Source organism: Megachile rotundata, chromosome 10, assembly GCF_050947335.1.
Source record: "Megachile rotundata isolate GNS110a chromosome 10, iyMegRotu1, whole genome shotgun sequence".
Classification (NCBI taxonomy): domain Eukaryota; kingdom Metazoa; phylum Arthropoda; class Insecta; order Hymenoptera; family Megachilidae; genus Megachile; species Megachile rotundata.
Window position 1 is genome coordinate 6916100 of NC_134992.1, and position 19780 is coordinate 6935879.

The 19780-nt window shown below is 36.0% G+C and overlaps 1 long non-coding RNA gene across 2 annotated transcripts in view; it reads left to right on the plus strand.

The window, feature by feature from the left end:
* LOC143265308 (uncharacterized) overlaps nucleotides 1–19780 on the plus strand; it is a 79567-nt gene that overhangs the window by 43122 nt on the left and 16665 nt on the right. The window contains exons 3-4 of one of the 2 annotated variants that reach the window (XR_013039720.1): nucleotides 2070–2437; nucleotides 2523–6532. The exons of the other annotated variant lie outside the window; for it this stretch is intronic. This is a non-coding gene — a long non-coding RNA (uncharacterized LOC143265308). Of the gene's footprint in view, nucleotides 1–2069; nucleotides 2438–2522; nucleotides 6533–19780 lie in introns of those variants that run through there. 2 annotated transcript variants of the gene reach the window in all.

Genomic DNA, 19780 nt, shown 5'->3' on the forward strand with positions numbered 1-19780 from the left:
CACGGGACAGAGAAGGATATTATAGGCAAGAGGGGAAACGAAGAGACGCGAAAAGGAAAAAGAAGGTAGATGAAGAGGTTAAGAAGTGACTCGCGTAGTTGTGCAGCTAGGTAAACGGATCGACGATCGTTGAAAAAGTTTTTTCCGAGTTTGGCCGCCCTGTGGCTTCGCGCGATCTCTGTGTCTGTAATTTCCTTGACGGCAGGAAGTGCAGTCAACAGGTGATTCCTAAGAAGGCATCAGGTATTTAAAGTGGCAATGGGATCATCTCTGCCCGTGACGTCAGTAAACAGAACGATCTGATCCCTTTGGAAAGAAGGAAATCTTCTTTATGTACTTTTCATTTGCCATCTTTTCTTCTTAGTTGATGTACGTGTCGTAACAGATTATTTTTACTGTTTCAATTCTATTTTGAAGACGATCTTTGATGACTACATTGTAATATTACATTATACATGGATACATATTTACATATGACAAGGACAACAGGATATTTAGGTCGTTCTTATAAGATGCATACTTATATTTTGTATGAATTTTTTCGGATAGATATTATAAGTGATGGCGAAGAGGCAGGTCTTGTAAATATGCAAGGATTGTTAATATGATTGCGAGTGAAATAAGGTAAATTAATACAGGAGATATTGGGATAGATGGATTTTTGTTTGGGGTGGGTAGAATGTAATAGTTTTATTCATAGCGTCAGTGTTCCATGTTATAATACAAGTATATGCTTTGTTGGAATTTGGAAATTTATATAATTTGGATATTTCCACATTTTTAGATTTGGAAGTTTGAGAACTTGACATTTAGGGATTTGGAAATTTGGAAATTTAGGAATTTAGGAATTTAGAGATTTAGAAATTTAGAAATTTAGAAATTTAGAAATTTAGGAATTTAGAAATTTAGAAATTTGGAAATTTAGAATTTAGAAATTTAGAAATTTAGAAATTTAGAAATTTAGAAATTTAGAAATTTAGAAATTTAGAAATTTAGAATTTAGAAATTTAGAAATTTAGAAATTTAGAAATTTAGAAATTTAGAAATTTAGAAATTTAGAAATTTAGAAATTTAGAAATTTAGAAATTTAAAAATTTAGAAATTTAGGAATTTAGAAATTTAGAAATTTGGAAAATTGATAAATTGTAAAATTGGAAATTTAAAAATTTAGAAATTTAGAAATTTAGAAATTTTGGGAGTTCACTATTTTACCATTTTACCATTTTCCATTATTTCACCATATGACTATTTCACCATCAGACATTTTATTTCTCCACCATAATACTAATGTAAAACTTCTACTGTAGAAATATATTACTATCTTATTACTTTACCCTCTTAGTATTTCACAATGTTCCTATTACCCTATGCTATCACTATACTGTTTCACTATTCTACTATTCCATTATATTCCTTTTTTGTTGTTTTACTATTTCACTATTTTGTGTCATTATTTCTCCATGTTATTACTATATTGCCAAACCATACTACTATTCCATTAATTCTACTACTCAACTATATTTTGTCATATTACTGTATAGTAGTATATATTATTCTTATAGTACTATATGATATTCTATTACATTTCTATGTAGTATAATATAACTATATTCTATGTATGTAACTTTCTATCATCTTACCATTTCACTATTTTAAAATGTCACTACATCCATAATCTATTACTCTACTATTTCATTATACTTCTATTACACTAATTCTATTATATCACTACCATATCACCTACTATTATCATTATCTTCCTACCTCCCTGTTCAATTCAATCGAACCATTCCTAAAAAATAAATAAAGAAAGAAAAACTTCTCCCTATATTAAACATTTCTAGTCCTAAATGAAATACTCAACTCCGTACACAAATATTTAATATTACATACAAATATAATATTTACAAATATTACAAATATTACATATAATGTTACAGAACGTTACATTACTCTTTCAATTACATCGAACGAGTTATTAACACGAAGTTCCCAGAATCAATTCAAATTGCGGTTAGCATGGTGGCAATAATCGGAAAATATTAAACGCGATCGCACTTATATTTCAGTTTTGAAGCTGAATAGTTGTCTCGCTCGATGAATTCGTTTTCGTCGCGTCAAACGGACGTGTACCTGGCATGAGTCACGAAGAGGTTCATCCTCAGCCGTCACATTCGAACTGGCGCTACTGCAGCGTCGGCCAATCAGCGTCGAGGACCGCGTTCGACCGACCAATCGCAGCGCCGCTGCGCCGGAAGTTCGCTGTTTCTCTCCCTTGCTACACAGGCGGGGCATCCCCTGAAAACGCGGGATCGATTCCCGCGCAAAAAGCCGACCAATCCGCCGTTCTCGAAACTACCGACTAACAATCCGAACTCCGCTTTTGCTTCGCTGGCTGCTCATCGACATGCTTTCCTGGACAACGCCAAAATACGCGGTATTAACACTAATTAGAATAAACAACGAACCGATGCCACAAATACTTTATCCACCGAATTCGTAACGTTCCTTTTTCATTGCAGTTAGAATTATGTAATTCATGTCTGGAGCCACCGTTGAGGTTAGGTTTCTTCGACAGCGTAGGCGTTAAGTGAAAATGACCGTGCGCCGAATATTGATCTTCATAGTTCGTCAAATTTTCCTGTGTCCACATTACGAAGCACACCTCGTTAACTTTAATTAGTGATTAATGGACTACTGTCCGCTTTTGGATGCCCATCAACGAACTTTGCATTGATCATCGGTACACAATCGGTCTCATCGAACACTTGCCACGTTCTTGATTCATACGGTTTGTTTTTACTATTGCTATTTTCTGTATTTTCATTATTATTGTCTTTCAATTATTATATCAAATTTATCCGTCAGGGACTTGCATGTTATTTAATTAACATCGTACCTATTTAATATCATAACTATTATAAACATACAATTATTTGTATTAAAATATTCACTGTATGGGGGAATTAGTCTGCGTGCCACAATTTATGAATAGTGACCACACAGCACGCGATACTGCGTGATCGGACTTTTGCTATTGACCGGTATCGCATGATTAAATTAAAATCAACTTTAACATTAACAAAGGCTGAAATTATTAGTAGTATTTTTCTCTTCGAAAAATCGAGCAAATGATTGATCTAATATTCAGCACTCGATATCGCGTGAGCGATAACGCGTTAATTACTCGTTTGCATGAATTTCTATAATAAAAGAACTATCTTGAAAATATTGTGGGAATTAATCCATTAATAACGAGGCTGTTTTTTTCATTTTCTCACGAGTTTTACTGCGTATTGTAGTGAAAGGCACTGGCGTTAATTAAGAATCGTGTTGTTTCTCTATGACATAACGAACACCTTGAACGAAAACTTCCTTTACGTAGCCTGTCTCTCGTTCTTCTTCGGTCGGTTATTGGATATCGGTGTTTTGATATCGCTCGGATACTGGATGATTGTGAACCGTGCTTAATTAGATCCCTGTTTTATCAGAAATTCATATCGGTATAATCCGCGACAAGACGACGAAAAATTGTTATTATACGCGCGATGTTTGCACGATGTGCTGTACGGTACTTAAATATTTGTTATGGCGAGATTTTTGCTGGGGATATCAAACTACAGTTTTTATGCTGATCATTTTTTGAATGTCTACTCCATTTAAGAGAATACCATAAATAAAAAAATAAGGAAACCATGTATAAGAAAATTGATGTTCATTGTTAAGTTCATTATGAAAATATCGTTGATATTCGATGGAAATTAATTTCAAGGCAACGGAAGCAATTATTGTACACTTAACATATGTGCATTTTAAAAATGGCGCCACTGTCTTAAAACGTTTAACGTGAACCGTTTTGATGTTGAATTAAAAAAGAATTCATATGCAAGTCTCTTTGAAATATATTACTTGTAAGATTTTTAGTTTTGAACGCAACTGGAAAATGGCGACTAGAAACATTCTTTAAAAATTATTTCAAAACTGGTTTTACTCTAAAATATAATTTCTACAATCGTCAAATTCAAATTGGATGTTAGAATGCATTTTTTACAAAAAATGTCCTTATATTTTGTTAGAATTAATTATGTAAAATGGGCAAAGAACACAGGGTTGACCCTTCCGACCGCAAAATTCATAATCATGACACGAGTCATTTAATGCAGGAAGAGCAGCTAAGAAAGTGGAAAGGAAAAAGTAAAGAAGAAAATGGATGATGAAAGGACGGTTAATTCCGTTGAGTTGCGATGACAGTTAATAGAACGCGGAAAGTAACTGTTATTCACTTTTAGCGGTCATTCGACATTAGCGCACGGTAAACAAAATGGCCGACCCCCTTTTCGGACCCCCCTCACCCGGTCGCGATCGATGAAAATGGTTGCCTAGCTGCGGCCAGAATTTTGCTGCGCGATATTCCGTCCAATATTTCGACCTGTATTCTCTTCCCCTTGCCATGTTCCCCTCTCTTTTTTCTATTTTTGACAGCGATGATTTAATTACATTGATTCGTAACCGCTACTCTTCGTCCTTCATAATAGACCATTGTCCTGTAATACCGTGTCGAGTTCACCTTCCACTACATTTACTCTGAAACGTACCCCTTTGACAATCGTTCCCGGAATATTTTCCTACTGTCTATTCGATAAATCGTGGCACGAAAATACCGTGAAACGACCAAAATTTTTAATAGGCGATAAACAGTTTCGAGGACGGCAGTTTACAAACGAGCGGTTAGTATCGCGACGATGGTTGTTTTTCACCATCAGCGACGTTTCAATGGTCTTTTAAAGAATCCTGGATCGACTAACGAACCGCGGCCGGAGTACACAGAAGAGCAATAGCTGCTAATCATGTAGAACCGAAACGGGATGGCGAAAGTCATTAATTGTGGATTGAAATATATCGCGAATCGCCTCTAAATCGAATGGACATATTAATCTGTGCGGCGGCGGCCGCGCGTAATTATTCCTGCGGTCGAATTCAAGTTCGTAATAATGCTCCAATTTCGGCGTCGACGTGGGACGTTTGAAGTTTCGAGCGGACCGAACCGTCGTCGTGCTTCCTGCGCGATCCAGCCTCCGCGCATGCGCACGCGCTACAAAATGTCCCATGGCTGACCACCGCCGGTAAAGAACTACTTCTGGGCTTCCCCTGTCTGAAGCACACGTTTCGTATGGGGTGTCTGACGTTACCTGCCCACGAAAAACTTGCTACATATGTCTCTCGTACAGCCGTTAACCCACAAATTTATTTTCGTGAATTACGACCGCCTTTCTCCTTTGTTTTGCAACCGTTGTAATTCAATCTCTGCAGCATTTAACGCGTTGACTAGCAAAATTGCTCGTGTCTAGGAAGATACATGGTCTAACACTTAGATTGTAATTATAAAATATTTTTGGGATAGGTAGACTTATATTTTCAGATTTTATTGTATTTTATTTATTATAATTACTATAGTTATGGTTATGCTAGTTATACTTACTATGCTTACTATATTAGGGTCACTATATTTGTTATACTAATGTACAAGACTCTAAGTATAATACAGTATATTTACTACACTAATCACTGAACTTACTGTGCTTAGAATTTAAGTACAGTCTAAGTATAATAATTTAACGTAGTAATACTTTAGCGCATATATTTATTTCATTAACATATTGACTTATGTTTAAAAATCTAATTAAGGTTATGAAACCTTATGGTCTAACCTTAAAACCTCATGATTATAATGGTCATAAATTGTGAATACTCATAAACAAAATATGATTTACTATAAGTAGTCAATGCTTAAGTTTAGAAATAACTTTCATTAGGTTTCAAGTGGTAAGTGACAATGAGCTCACAAGCACTGTGATTTCTGAAAACGCCCATATTTTTGACTGAGCACATGAGCTTTAATAAACCCCGAGCTTCAAACGTTCATACAATTATACAGAGTACTCTTTTATGTTCTGAGTTTGTTTTCGGAGTTTAAGAATAAAAGTGACCTATGTTTCATTTTTATTTAAAGGACACATTTACGACTGATATAATATCGTAGATTGGTTTCCATATAGAGTCTAATAAACCACATGTATGATTCTAAAATACGTAACCAGTCGAAGATCGAAAATGAATAACATATGTACCTATTTTGTTCGATGATAATTAGATTATATGACAATAATGAATGATCAGTATTATAATGTATTAACAATATCGATACTATAATATATTAACAACATTAAATCATCGATATTGTATTAACAACATTAAATCATCAGTATTGTAATGTATTAGCAATGTTAAATCATCGATGCTGTATTAAAAATATGAAATCATTGATAATGTAATATTTTAACAATATTAAATCATCGATATTGTAACGTGTTGTCATAATAGAATACATAAAATGGATGCGTTTTTCATCGCTGTAAGAAACCCATGTAACATTTTTATTCTGAACGACACGGCCATGTCTGAAGCGGCCTTGTATCGTCCCAGTTTCCGTTCTCCGAGTCCTGAACACCGACTTAGCCGCGTGTAGGGCTTTAATTGTCGGGATATCTTTAGAAACCTTCGCAAGGGAGGCGGTCCCCCACCTTCCCTACACGTGTACAGTAGACGAAGGAGAACGCTGTTCAAACCAAAGATACCGGGTTTGCTGTTTGAGTAAATTTCCGGGTCAACTTCATCTCTGTATCGTTTTCCATCGCGGTGGCGTCGGATATTTCAGCCGCGTATAATTTCAAACGTGTGCACGCAGAATCGCGACTGATTGCAGACTTCGCGATTCTTCCTGCATTCTCCCTCGATGAACCAGAGGATCCTGCTAGTCGCGGTTGTTTGTTTGTTTGTTTACGATTCAAGAAGCATAATGAACCCCCGCTGTCTTCCATCTCCGGGCTTCTTTAACAACCGTACGTTCCGCTATCTCTCTCCCTTATCTCTCTTTATTTTTCGAAAGCCCCCTGCGAGCGGAGTAGACGTGCATGTGTATGTGTATACGAAAAAGAGAGAAAGAGAACGTGGCAAGAAAAGGAACGGGAGAACTCCACTTCATCGACCGTGGGCTCCGTGATGGCGGAGGGGTAGCAGCGACGAGCAGAGGGTGTTTAGGTGTGTTACCCTACACGCTTCGACACGTGCGCGCGAGCGCGCGGCCAACAGTGGGGATAGTTCGGATGGTGGGGGATGGCAGGACGCCATCTTCCTCGAAAATCGATCCTGACACTCGCTCCTTCGTAGTCAGGTTTTCCTTTTGCGACGACCTCGTTTCGACCCCCGGTGTCTCGAACCTTTTCCATTTAAGTCTCATAAACGAATAACGCGGCAATTACGAGACGCGGATCGAATCTCTGCTCTCGCGAGAAAGGACATGACGGAGCCCTTGGACGGGCAAGAAAATCGGGATGGACGAAGACTAAGAGAACGATACGGGGGTGGTTATATGGATGCGAAGGACCAAAGAGACGCTGGTGGCAGCGACGCTGCTAGCGTCCACCAGGCTTGGGCGCCGGTTTCTATCTGACAGGGTATTTTTGTGGGAGCCTGACTACTCCTGTTCTCCAACCCTCTCGCTCGTTTTCGATCCGTCTCTCTCTCTTTTCATCCGTTTCGTGTCTTCTCTGGTGCCGCCCGCCTGCCCTCCCCCCGTTCCTTGTTATCCTGCTGGTTTCCCTGTGACGTCAGCGGGTGAAACCGACCAATCGTGGCGCGGACTGAATTATGGAGCGAGACGGAGCAACGAAACGACGCAGAGCAACCCCGATGAGAAGGGAGAACGTGGGTGGCCAGGGGAAGGGAAGAAACTGATGCAGGCCGGATTACGCTACCCTGAACTCTGGACAACGAGCAACCCCTCGACGACGACGCTGATGACGCCACGACGACGACGACGCACAGAAGACTCTGACTCGCGTTATTTTATTTGCTGGAACAAAATTACGATTGTTGTTTTCCCTCCCGCTCGGTATATGTATCTTTGTACGGCTGGTAGATCATAGATCGATCAATGGTGATGGGATTTCAACATACCACCGATGGTTTTCAGTTTAACTCAACAGTTTTCACTTGATTTGGGTACTGTGAGTGCAGTAGATTCGTACCCTTTTTGACAACATTCAAGGACTTTTCGAGTATTGTAGAATGCTTTCAAGTAGACGAGCATGATTCAGTTTGTAGATTGGAAGCATTTTTGAAGCCTCAAGTTTATATTTTCGATGAGTACCGATGGGGGATACGATAAGGTATAATTAAAATATTGATTCTGAGCAAATTTGGAGAGTGTATAGAATGGAATATTTTTATTTGATTCAGTTATGAGATATATTTTTGTATATATTTTGCTGTTGTATGGTTTATAAATAAAGTTAAGTTAATTTTGATTACTTTGAAAGTATTAAGTATTTAACGTGGGTATTGTCAATTTTTAAATTTGCAAATTTTAGGGGTCTTATCAAGTCTTGTCAAATCTCCAAAATATGAAATTTGCAAGTTTGTAAATTTGTAAATTTGTAAATTTGTAAATTTCTAGATTTCTAGATTTCTAAATTTCTAAATTTCTAAATTTCTAAATTTCTAAATTTCTAAATTTCTAAATTTCTAAATTTCTAAATTTCTAAATTTCTAAATTTCTAAATTTCTAAATTTCTAAATTTCTAAATTTCTAAATTTCTAAATTTCTAAATTTCTAAATTTCTAAATTCCTAAATTGCTAAGTTTCTAAATTTCTAAGTTTCTAAATTTCTAAGTTTCTAAGTTTCTATCTTTCTAAGTTTCTAAATTTCTAAGTTTCTAAATTTCTAAGTTTCTAAATTTCTAAATTTCTAAGTTTCTAAATTTCTAAGTTTCTAAATTTCCAAGTTTCTAAATTTCTAAATTTTAAATCTTCAAAGTCCCAGATTTCCAAAGCTCAAAATTTCCAAATTTCTAATTTTCTAATTTTTTAACTTCCAAATCTTAAAATTTCCAAATTTCCAATAATCAGTTTATTTCTCCTTACTAAAAACGATAAATAAGCTAGTCTATCGATCTAAACCGTAAAACACTGAAATCACAGATATTTCATTACTATTTCGAAAATTGTCCTCCTAGTGAAGTGTTTGTCAACAAGTATGAATCTCCCAAGTGCACAAATACTTTATATACAACAATGTCCACTTACATGTAAATTCAAACTAAATTATAAAAGTAAGTAAATAATGCACAAGTAAACTTGCGTATACAATAATGTTTTACAATCACGAATATTATCAAACATTTCGAATAAGACCAAATTCTTTGAGCACATATGCGCTCAGAGAAATAAGCTAGTCGTATCTTATCGCTAAGCATACATGAAGTCGAAGTTGAACCTTTGTTGTAACAAAGTGTATTTTGATTTGTAATTATACCTTAAGTAATATGTTGCAAAAATGGAAACATATTATTTCAGTAGTGATACAGAAAGTGATTATCGCGTATTAACATCAGGTACCGAAAGGGTTAACCTTCAGCCTCGACGCCATTTTTGCTCATCAGAACCTTAAAAATTTACTTAAAAAATTTTCAGAATATATTTACGATTACTTCCCTATTATTAACTGCCATTATTCTCTGCTTCTCTATCTTTGTACATCATATGTATGATATTATAGATTAAGTCAAAGACTTACTTCAAATTGCTGTCGTAAACCGAATGAGTCACCTGTCGAATGCAGACACTAACCATCATCAAATTACCGCCATTAAAAATCTAAAATCCGTCATTTCGGGTAAATCTAATATTAATGCAAATCACCGAATGAAAAGTTGTAATGTTGATATCAGATGTCGATAGTATCTAAGGGCGTTCAGTGGGTTAAAATGGCCGCGGGGAAAGACACGCGACGTGACGACACGCGGGATGTGCTACAATCACCTTTCACCGTGTCTGCTTTCACCGGCGTAGACAAGAGGGAGAAAAAGAGAGCAGGGGGAAAACAGAGACAGATATACGACTGGTAGTTACGTGTATGCAACCGAGTCGAGTAGCTTCGAAAGTCGGCTCGCGAAAGGCACCGCGAGCGTGCAGACCGCGAGAAACGAACGTGATCATCTTTTTTTATTCCCCCCTTGTTCTTTTTCTCCGTACCCTCCCTTCCGCTCGATCCTTTGCTTCGCGTGGGAGAACCAGGCGTTTCTTGCCGCTTTAATACGCGTCGTGGTACACACAATATGGAAAAGACCCCCTCTATCCGCGGGTACGTGCGCGGGGAAAATGTCCTGTTCCCATGCACGTACGCCTTCTCGTTTTTTGCGCATTTCGCGGTACGTTCGATTTAGTTTCGCAACTTCGTTGTCCTTCCGCTTCCGTTCCGTTTCATCTTCGAGCACGAACAGCCGGATTATCTACCCGGTAGAAATAACCACGTGCTTGGCCCACGGAAGGGAAGGGGTATTATGCCAACTTTCTAGTTCAGTTTTGTACAGATCGTGTTTTTCTCAGGAAAATCTGGTGATCTGAAATTTTAGGGTTTTAAGGAACTGTTGACTAGGTGGAAATTAAGGAAATAGGCTTTTAGTCTTGTAGTCAGTGTTTGAAAAATTTTTAAGGCTTAGCTTGTGACATTCATGAAGTTTCAAGGTTTCACTGTAGTCAAAGTAGAAAATTAAAAAAATTTCAAAGTTTCAAATTTGTGAAATTGGTAAAATTTCAAAATTTCCCTATAACCTCAGTCTCAGCTTCCAAAAATTAAAAAATTACAAGTTTATAAAATTCACAGTTTTTCAAGGTTACATTGTAGTTTCAAAGTCCCTAGTTTGAAAAATTCCAAAGTCCCAAACTTGTAAAATTTTCTAAAATTTCAAAATTTTACTCAAAGCTTCAAGTTTGGAAAATTCAAACATTTCAAAGGTATAAAGTTTACAAAATTTCGAGGTTTCAGTTTCCAAGTCTCAAAGTTCCAAAATCCTAAGGTCTTAAACTTCCAAAACTGCAAAATCTCAAAATTCAAAAATTTTATTGTCGCCAACTTCAATATTAAATCTAAATTTTGTAAAACCTCAACGTTACAAAATTTGTATCTTGTATTAAAAAATAAAATACTATTTTGCAGCCTACATATTAAACTCAACAAAATTAAAAAAATAACCAAAATCTCTCTAGTATTAAAATCCCATAAAAAATAAAATTCCCTTTTGTAGTTTACATTCCAACTAAACGCTTCATATAAATAAACGCAGCAAAATATCTCTAATATTAAAATTCCATGAAAAGAATTCTATTTTACAGTTCACGTTCCAACTAAACGCTTTATATTTTAAATTTCATATAAATGACCGCGTCAAAGTGTCCCCAATATCGAAATTCCATAAAAAATAAAATTTCATTTTGCAGTTTATATTTTAACTAAACGCTTCATATTTAAACTTCGTATAAATGACCGCACCGAAATGTCCCCAATATTGAAATCCCGTAAAAAATAAAATTTTCTGCAGTTTATAATTTAAGTAGACTTTACACTGTACATAAACGAATGCACCAGAAGTTCCCAGTATTAAAATCCTATTATACAGTCTATATCGTAACAAGATATTTTAAACGTCAGATAACGCACTAAATGTTCCCGATGTTAAAATCCCCTAAAATTCATAATCGCAGCCGGAAGAAAAGTGCGTCCCGCGTGTCCGCCGCGCACGCGTACACCCTCGGTTCTCACAAAAATTCCCCCGTGAATTTCCCAAGCGTGATTCTGTTTGGTCCACTTTGCTCCCGAAATGATCGAGACAGAATTAAACGCGCTCCGTACTAGCATCACTACGTTCGTCGTCCCGAATAAATTTAGGTCTCATCGACTAACTAATTCAAGCACTTTTAATCGCGTAATTTAAGCACGATGCAAGCCGCGCCGGTCCCGTGAAAGCCACGCAGTAAAGGTGTATCCTCCCGTCTCCGCGTTACACCTACGGTTTTCCAGTTTTTGACCCCGACAGGGACGGACAAAAACTCCGTCAAGGGGGGCGACAGAGAGGGTCGGGCACAGAAATCGAACGGAGGGAGACGGTTGCAAAGCGTAACCCGGTCAGAGCGAAAGAGAGACAGGGAGAGAGAGGGAGAGAGAGAGAGAAAGCCATCTCATGGAGGACGAACCATGACCGTATCTGTCCGCGTGTATATGTTTTGCCGTAGCGTTCCTCTGGTGTTGGTGAAACTTTGCTGCGCCACCGTGTACGCTCTCGCGAAGCTTTATCGTGCGCGTGTGCGGAGCTTTCTCGTTTAAGTGCGCTTGCAAAAACTTATCCGTACACGTACGCTCGCGTGTAAACGCCCACGGTTAGACTGAGTCGGAGACACACCCTCACGCGAATATTCATACGTGTACACTCGAAAACAAGTGTAGCTGTGTGTGTGTGTGAGTTAGAATTTCGAAGGGATGGGTCGCGTAAAACGCGAGCGCGCGGGCACGGAGGGCGTTCTACGTGCGCGGAGGGCAGGACGGGGTTGGAAACGCGGAGTAGAACGAAACTGAAATGGAACGAGGGGGTGCAGCGAGGGGAAGCAGGGGAAGTAGAAGCGGCAGAGGGGGTTGGTTCAATCCAACGTGAGCGAGGCGAGGCTACGGTGGGGGATGCGGAGCTCCACAGGGGTGGTGGTTGACGACGAACGAACGAACGAACACCGATGACTTATTAGCAGAGTGCAAGTTGGCCGCGTGTTTGTGAACTTTCGAATAAATGTACGTACGCGCTGGCTGCCGCTCGAACGATAGAAAAAGAAGGGGATGCTGCTGTATTCTCCCTCGTTTTTCCTTCGTCCTTTCCCTCCACTTCTACCAACTGAACCCCCCCTCGACTCCTACGGACGAGAGAAAACTCCGACGATCACGCGCCTCGCTGCGTTTTTTCCTTTCCTTTCCTTTCCTTTCCTTTCTACCTTTCTCTATTTCGCCGACGTTGCGCGCGATGTCCCTGTATACGCTTACGGACGAAATTCACTGTATACGGGGTGTCATGTAAATACTGTAACATTGCAGACATTCTGTAGGGAGAAATAAGGGGATGTCTTGAATTTAGACTTTTTTTTCAAGCAAGTTGAATGTTCGAAACATTCGAAACTTCCTAATAAACTAAGAATAATAGCTAATAGAGAAATAAAATAATATTTTGTAATATCGACATCTTTATTGTTTGACATATTATAGAAGAGTAAGAGTAGCTGAGAAATTAATAATTTCATAATATTAAAAATAGAATATTTATTTTTTGATGACTCATGAACTGAGTATATTTCATCACACTGTTTCGTTACGAATATTTTACATTTAATATTAAAAGTAAAGCAATATATTTATTTTTTAATGTCTGAGCTGAGTCTTATAGATTTTTCTGAGTTAGCAGAATTTGCAGGTTATCAGCTTCTTAGTAAAATAGTAATTTAATAATATTAATCTATAACCACCGAAAGGGTTATGGGTTGTAACTATGGACGTCGATTATTAGAGAGAGCTTTAAGGGAAGTTTAAATGGTTACTATGAAAAATGAATTGTATTTTTATTTCTTTCATAAAATTTCTTAAATTTCGACATTTCTAAATTCTACTTTTTCAACCCTCACATTTCTAAATTTTGCAGCAAATTTCTAAATCTCTAATTTTATGAAGACACTCCCAAGTTCTCAAGTTACCCCATTTACACATTCCAAATTTAAAAATTCTCCTTTTTCAATCCCCACGTTCCTAAATTCTACAACTCTCAAATTTCTAAATCCCCAATTTTCAAAATTCCAATTTCAAATTTCCCGAGCAGCAAATATTCGAATTAATACAATCTCCCGTACACACCTTTTCTTTGATTTTAAATCGTCCGATCAGTATTATTATTAATAGCATTCTCGCAGGATGCTCTCTTTACGATTCACGTGTCCTCGCGACTGTACCGGTGGAGGCCATTGATCAGCTTTGTCTCGCCGAATATACATCGAGTTACCCTTGTCCCGTCCTTTTCTATCCCGTTCATCTCTTGTGCTTTATCTCGTAGCCCGCGTGCCCTCTCGCTGCTGTACTCCTTCGTTTTTTTCTCGAGGTACGTGCTCATCCCCGATCGGATCGGCCGTGAGATTAGCGAGCCAGTCGAGAGAGGCGGTTCGTTTTGTGTCCGGACAGCGAGAACAGGGTGAAAAAGGGGTATGATTTCGCGTGGTTTTCATGCCCTCCTGCGAACACTATTTCTCTTTTTTTTATTTCGATATGGACCCACGGAACACGCTGCGATTCAATACAATCGCGGCCATGAGAGACGGATGCTGTGGATATCACACCGATACCTTTTATTTGCTTCAGGAAAATAACTTTATGACACAACCGATAGAATACCTGTAAGCGTTGATTAATGCTCGATTGTCACCGAAAAATAGATATAAAGTGTTAGTTATGGTACTTTAATTCATTGAGGAAGAGAAGAGCTTTTTATTTTTAGGCAGGTGTATGGGGATGAATGAGGAGACATAGAATCAAAGTTTTTTCAGTAGTATTTGGATGTAGAAATTTTTGGTATTATTTTAAATTAGATATACCGTGAAATTATCTGCAATGTCATATGACATAATATGCAGAATTGATTTGAAAAATTTTTGTATATCGACATCTCATGTGAAGGAGATAAATAGCTTTTACTAGGAGGTTTACTATTATTATAGGAAGCTTATCATTTTTTTGTTGTTTTTTAGTGTGGGATATAATGTGTTAAAATTTAGAAATCATTCAATAATGACAATGAAGGTAATAGTTGCAATATGTACAGGTTTAACTTTCATTTTATATTTTATTTGATGAAAGTGAAAAGAAAAATAGTTATAACAAAAATGATCTAAATTCATTGATAAAAATTTCTCTTTAAATATGTTTGTAGTTACAAAATGTTGTAACAGAAATAGCTATGAGCTGATCATATCAGTTGATGAAGGGACATAAAAATTCATTAAAATCTTACTAAAGCACCGCAACAACAAACAAGCATTCCCGTAATCAGCCCTCAGCAATCCTTTAAAAACGCTTGAAAACAAGTATCCTCCTTAACCTACAAAAGGTTTAAAGACAACAGCCAACAGTTTCCGTCCATAAAACCACACTTCGAAACATCGGCAAATACATTTAGCAATTTTACTTCTCTTAAAAAAGCACTCGAAAGAACTTCATCCTTAAAGAATTCGAGTTTACTCGAACAAAGGACTTTGAAAGGGGAGATCCAGTTTCCACGAGGGAAATTTGGTCAACAGTTTTTCCTGCTAACGTTTCTGTTGATCTACAAGGGCAAAGATCCTCAAAGTAAAGCAACGAGGGGAGGATGAATCGAGGATTCGTCGGCCTACGATTAGGAAACTTTGTTCGAGACTTTGCGAAGTTTCGTCGCGGGTTGGGCCATGGTGTCACGTGGAAACTGTAAACATCGCTGAATGCGTAAGCAAAATACTGGCGTAGATCGATGAAAACGATCTAGGTTGGTTTTTGTAGGCCATCAGGGTTATTTCGTAGAGTAGAGCATTCGAGTCAGCTGCGACCTTCGACATTTCGTTGACTCGCTCGAACCTGCCACCTCGATCGATATCCTTGTTCTATTTCGACTTTCGCGTATTTTCAGTGGGATTTCACAGTACCTGTTAGGCTCGAGCCTTTCGAACCTATATAACCCCATTTTTTTTCTCGTGGTTAATTTATATCTTCTCATTGAAATTAGCTAGTCATAAAAATTTTATCTTGGAGATTTTAGCTGGAAATATTTAGTGTGATATTGTCTAATCTACGATTTTGTGTACCTTATTAGCTCCTCGATGCATGATCTGTTTTGAAAGAGGCAACTTCCACAACTTTCAAAAATTTTAATGAAATAAATCTGTATGTGCAGAATTTATTTTATGAAAGATTGTGTAACTTTGTTAATATTCAAGATAGTGTCAAATTAAAACACAACATTATAGATATAGGAGGAAAGTATTTAAACTGTGAGTTTATAATCCTTTCATTGACTAATTTATCAAAATAAGAAATGAGAGGGTAAGACATTTTATATTGCTGAAAAAGAGCACCTTTCGAAGGATTGAATTTTTTCATAAAGGGAAACTCAAATTTTGTTAACAAACCTGGATTTGTTAAAAGTAATACAAAATAGTGCTTATGGTATATGAAATTGGAGCTTAAAGTTTTATAAAGGTAACCGTGTACACTTTCTGTAATGCCCTTAATACAAAATGGCTGTAAAGGATGTATATTAAAACAATAACTTTTAATATAAGTCTATTGCGTAAAATATAGTTTTATGACATAAAAGTATCACAAAATAGAACTTGTGGTATATCAAATTAAAGCTTAGGATTTAATAAAAATGACTGTGTATATGTACCTTTCATTGAAATCTTCAATACAAAATGGCGGCGAGTTGCAGCGAGGAATGAATGTTAAAGCATTGAGTTTTAATATATTAAGCTATGGTATAAGTCTAACATAATTTGATGACATAAAAGTATCACAAAATAGAGCTTATGATATATAAAATTAAAGCTTAGGACTTAATAAAAGTAGCTGTATATATGCACCTTTCGTATTTGTTCTTAAAATAAAATGGTGGTTGTAGCAAGCTATAGGTATTACAGTATTGACTTTAAATATGTTAAGCAACAGTATAAGTCTAGCATAATTTTATGACATAAAAGTATCACAAAATAGAACTTATGATATACAAAATTAAAGCTTAGGATTCAATAAAAATAGCTGTATATATGCACCTTTCGTATTCGTTCTTAAAACAAAATGGTGGCTAGTTGCATCAAACGATAAATACAAAAGTAACGTTAAGTTGTAAACAGTTCGAAACAATTTCATGACATAAAAGTATAATGAAATATCACTTATGGCACATCAATTTAAAGCTCGAGGCTTAACGAAAATGCCTGTATATATGCACCTTTCGTTCCTAATACAAAATGGTTGATAATTACAGAAAATGATCTCAAAACAAATAAAACATAATTTATTGAAATAAATCTGTTGAAGCACTCACATTAATTCCTAACTTGAGACTCGTTTAAAATTACCATATAAATTGTTTCGATAATATTCTTAATGTAAATTAACTAATTGTCGACGAATAACTATTGATTACCGTATATGCATTACCTTATTGCACATTAAATGCTTTGGCATGGTTTGACGTTACAAAAGCACCACAAAATCAAGTTTATTCAATATCAACTTAAAATTTAATGTTTATATAAACTGACTACATAAATGACTATTTTGCCAGTACTCTTCATGTAAAAATAGTTAATAATCAATTTCGGAACATATCGAATCTGGCTTGACGAAAAATACCATAAATTAATATTTACTTATTTTATATCATTGCAAGGATAAAATTTAGTAAATTTGATCATGTATAGCTTTGACTGACATTTTTTAATGTGCTTAAATTTAATAACAAAATTATTCTTGTTATTAGCATGTCATGTACAATGAGATGGTTTTATTAGCTTATATTAAAATTATTGACTCTCTGCACTTTATAGGAGTGCAGAGGGTTAATTTTAATGTTTAATTTTAAAGTTTTATAGAAAATTAAACCTCAAAATTAACCCTCTGTACTGCTTAACCCTCTGACTTTCTCGTCATAAAATTTCTCTTGGTTTTCATAAATAATTCAGATACATAGATGTGTATTATCATTTATTTAGTACTTGCAATAAAAGGAAAATGTACTTGTCTCATATCCCACCCTGTTGCAATACATTTCACTGAGAACCCCTTTCTTGATCTATTTCCTAAATTAAGGAGTAGGTAAAAAAAATTGAGGACAAAGGATTAATAAAAATGTAACTATCTTATCTCTATGTAACTATCTATCGTATACTTGTGTAACTATCTTCTCGCACATTTCAAGTTTCAGATACAATTACTACCACAAACGTACTATTAATATATCATACAATTACCATTTTATCTCAAATGTATGTCAACGTATTTTATAATAATCTATTTATACTATAAGTTTGATATTATGAAATTGACCATATAACACGCAACACAGTGGTAAAAACAGAAATCTTTTATGTCCCTGTCTATTTATGAGATACCACGGTATCGTTAGTTGCCCCGAACAGAGTTTTGATTAATGGAAACTCCCTGGTTCCGTGGGACTTAACAATGAGAGCGTAGGCGAGTGAAATTAATTCTGTGTGTTATTAGCACTTTGACCCTTTGTAACTTTGTGCTCTTCTCACCCCGTGTTACCTGACGTTGATAACAGGCTATCGATGTATTATCGTGCCGGAGATTGGACGTTTATGATACGTAATAATTGAGCCTATGAATTCCGAAACACCGAAGCCTACTTTTTCATACCTTGTTACGAGGTATTTTGTAGGTATAGATTATTAACGATATTTATCTATATTTTTTGGGTACATATTAAGTTTTGTAATATTTAGTAGGTTTATATTTAGTTTTGGAAATTTGGAAAAATTGAGGAGTTTGGAGATTTTGGGGCTTTTGAGGAGTTTGCAATTTGGGGATTTGGGGAATTTGGTGGTTTGAAGGTTTGGGGATTTGGGGATTTTGGTATTTGGTGATTTCTGGAATTAGGAATTTGGGAATTAAAGAATTTGAGAGTTTGAGGGTTTAGGGATTTAAGGATTTAGGGATTTAGGGATTTAGGGATTTAAAGATAAGGAACTTTAGAATTTATGGCTTTTTAGGAATTTAGAAATTTTCAAACCCAGGAATTTAGAAATTTAGAAAGTTGGGAACTTAGGAAGGTGGGAATTTAGGAAGATGGGAATTTAGGAAGGTGGGAATTTAGAAAGGTGGGAATTTAACAAGGTGGGAATTTAGGAAGATGGGAATTTAGGAAGATGGAAGTTTAGGAAGATGGGAATTTAGGAAGATGAAAATTTAGAAAGTTGGGAACTTAGGAAGGTGGGAATTTAGGAAGATGGGAATTTAGGAAGTTGGGAACTTAGGAAGGTGGGAATTTAGGAAGATGGGAATTTAGGAAGGTGGGAATTTAGAAAGGTGGGAATTTAGGAAGATGGGAATTTAGGAAGGTGGGAATTTAGAAAGGTGGGAATTTAGGAAGATGGGAATTTAGGAAGATGGGAATTTAGAAAGTTAGAAATCTAGAAATCTAGAAATCTAGAAATCTAGAAATGTAGAAATCTAGAAATGTAGAAATCTAGAAATCTAGAAATCTAGAAATCTAGAAATCTAGAAATCTAGAAATCTAGAAATCTAGAAATCTAGAAATCTAGAAATCTAGAAATCTAGAAATCTAGAAATCTAGAAATCTAGAAACCTAGAAATCTAGAAATCTAGAAATCTAGAAATCCAAAAATCTAAAAACCTAGAAACTTAGTTAAAACTAGAAACTAAGAAATTTAGAAACGTAGCCATCTTAAGACTTGCGCATTTAAAAAGTTCCCAATTAAAAAATTAAAAAATTTCAAACAGAAATTTGCAAATATAAAAAAGTTGAAATTCCAAAATCATAAACTTGAACTTAACAATCTGCAAACATGGAAATTAAACAGTTTGCAAACTTTGACCGTATATACACGAGTCCAGTGACCCAATAATTATATTGGTCACTCGAATATGAAATAGATAGCAGTACATGACCTAATCACGAGTTTGTATCTTGAATTTGTTGATATTTTAACTCCTAGTTCGGAAACTTAGCAGCGTCCGCCTCTCCTTCAAATTTATCGTCGAAATGATTCAGAACGAAGTTAGCAGAATCAACAACGTTTCAAGTTGGTTGCGTTTAAATCAATGGCAAACTTAATTCGAAGTTTAGT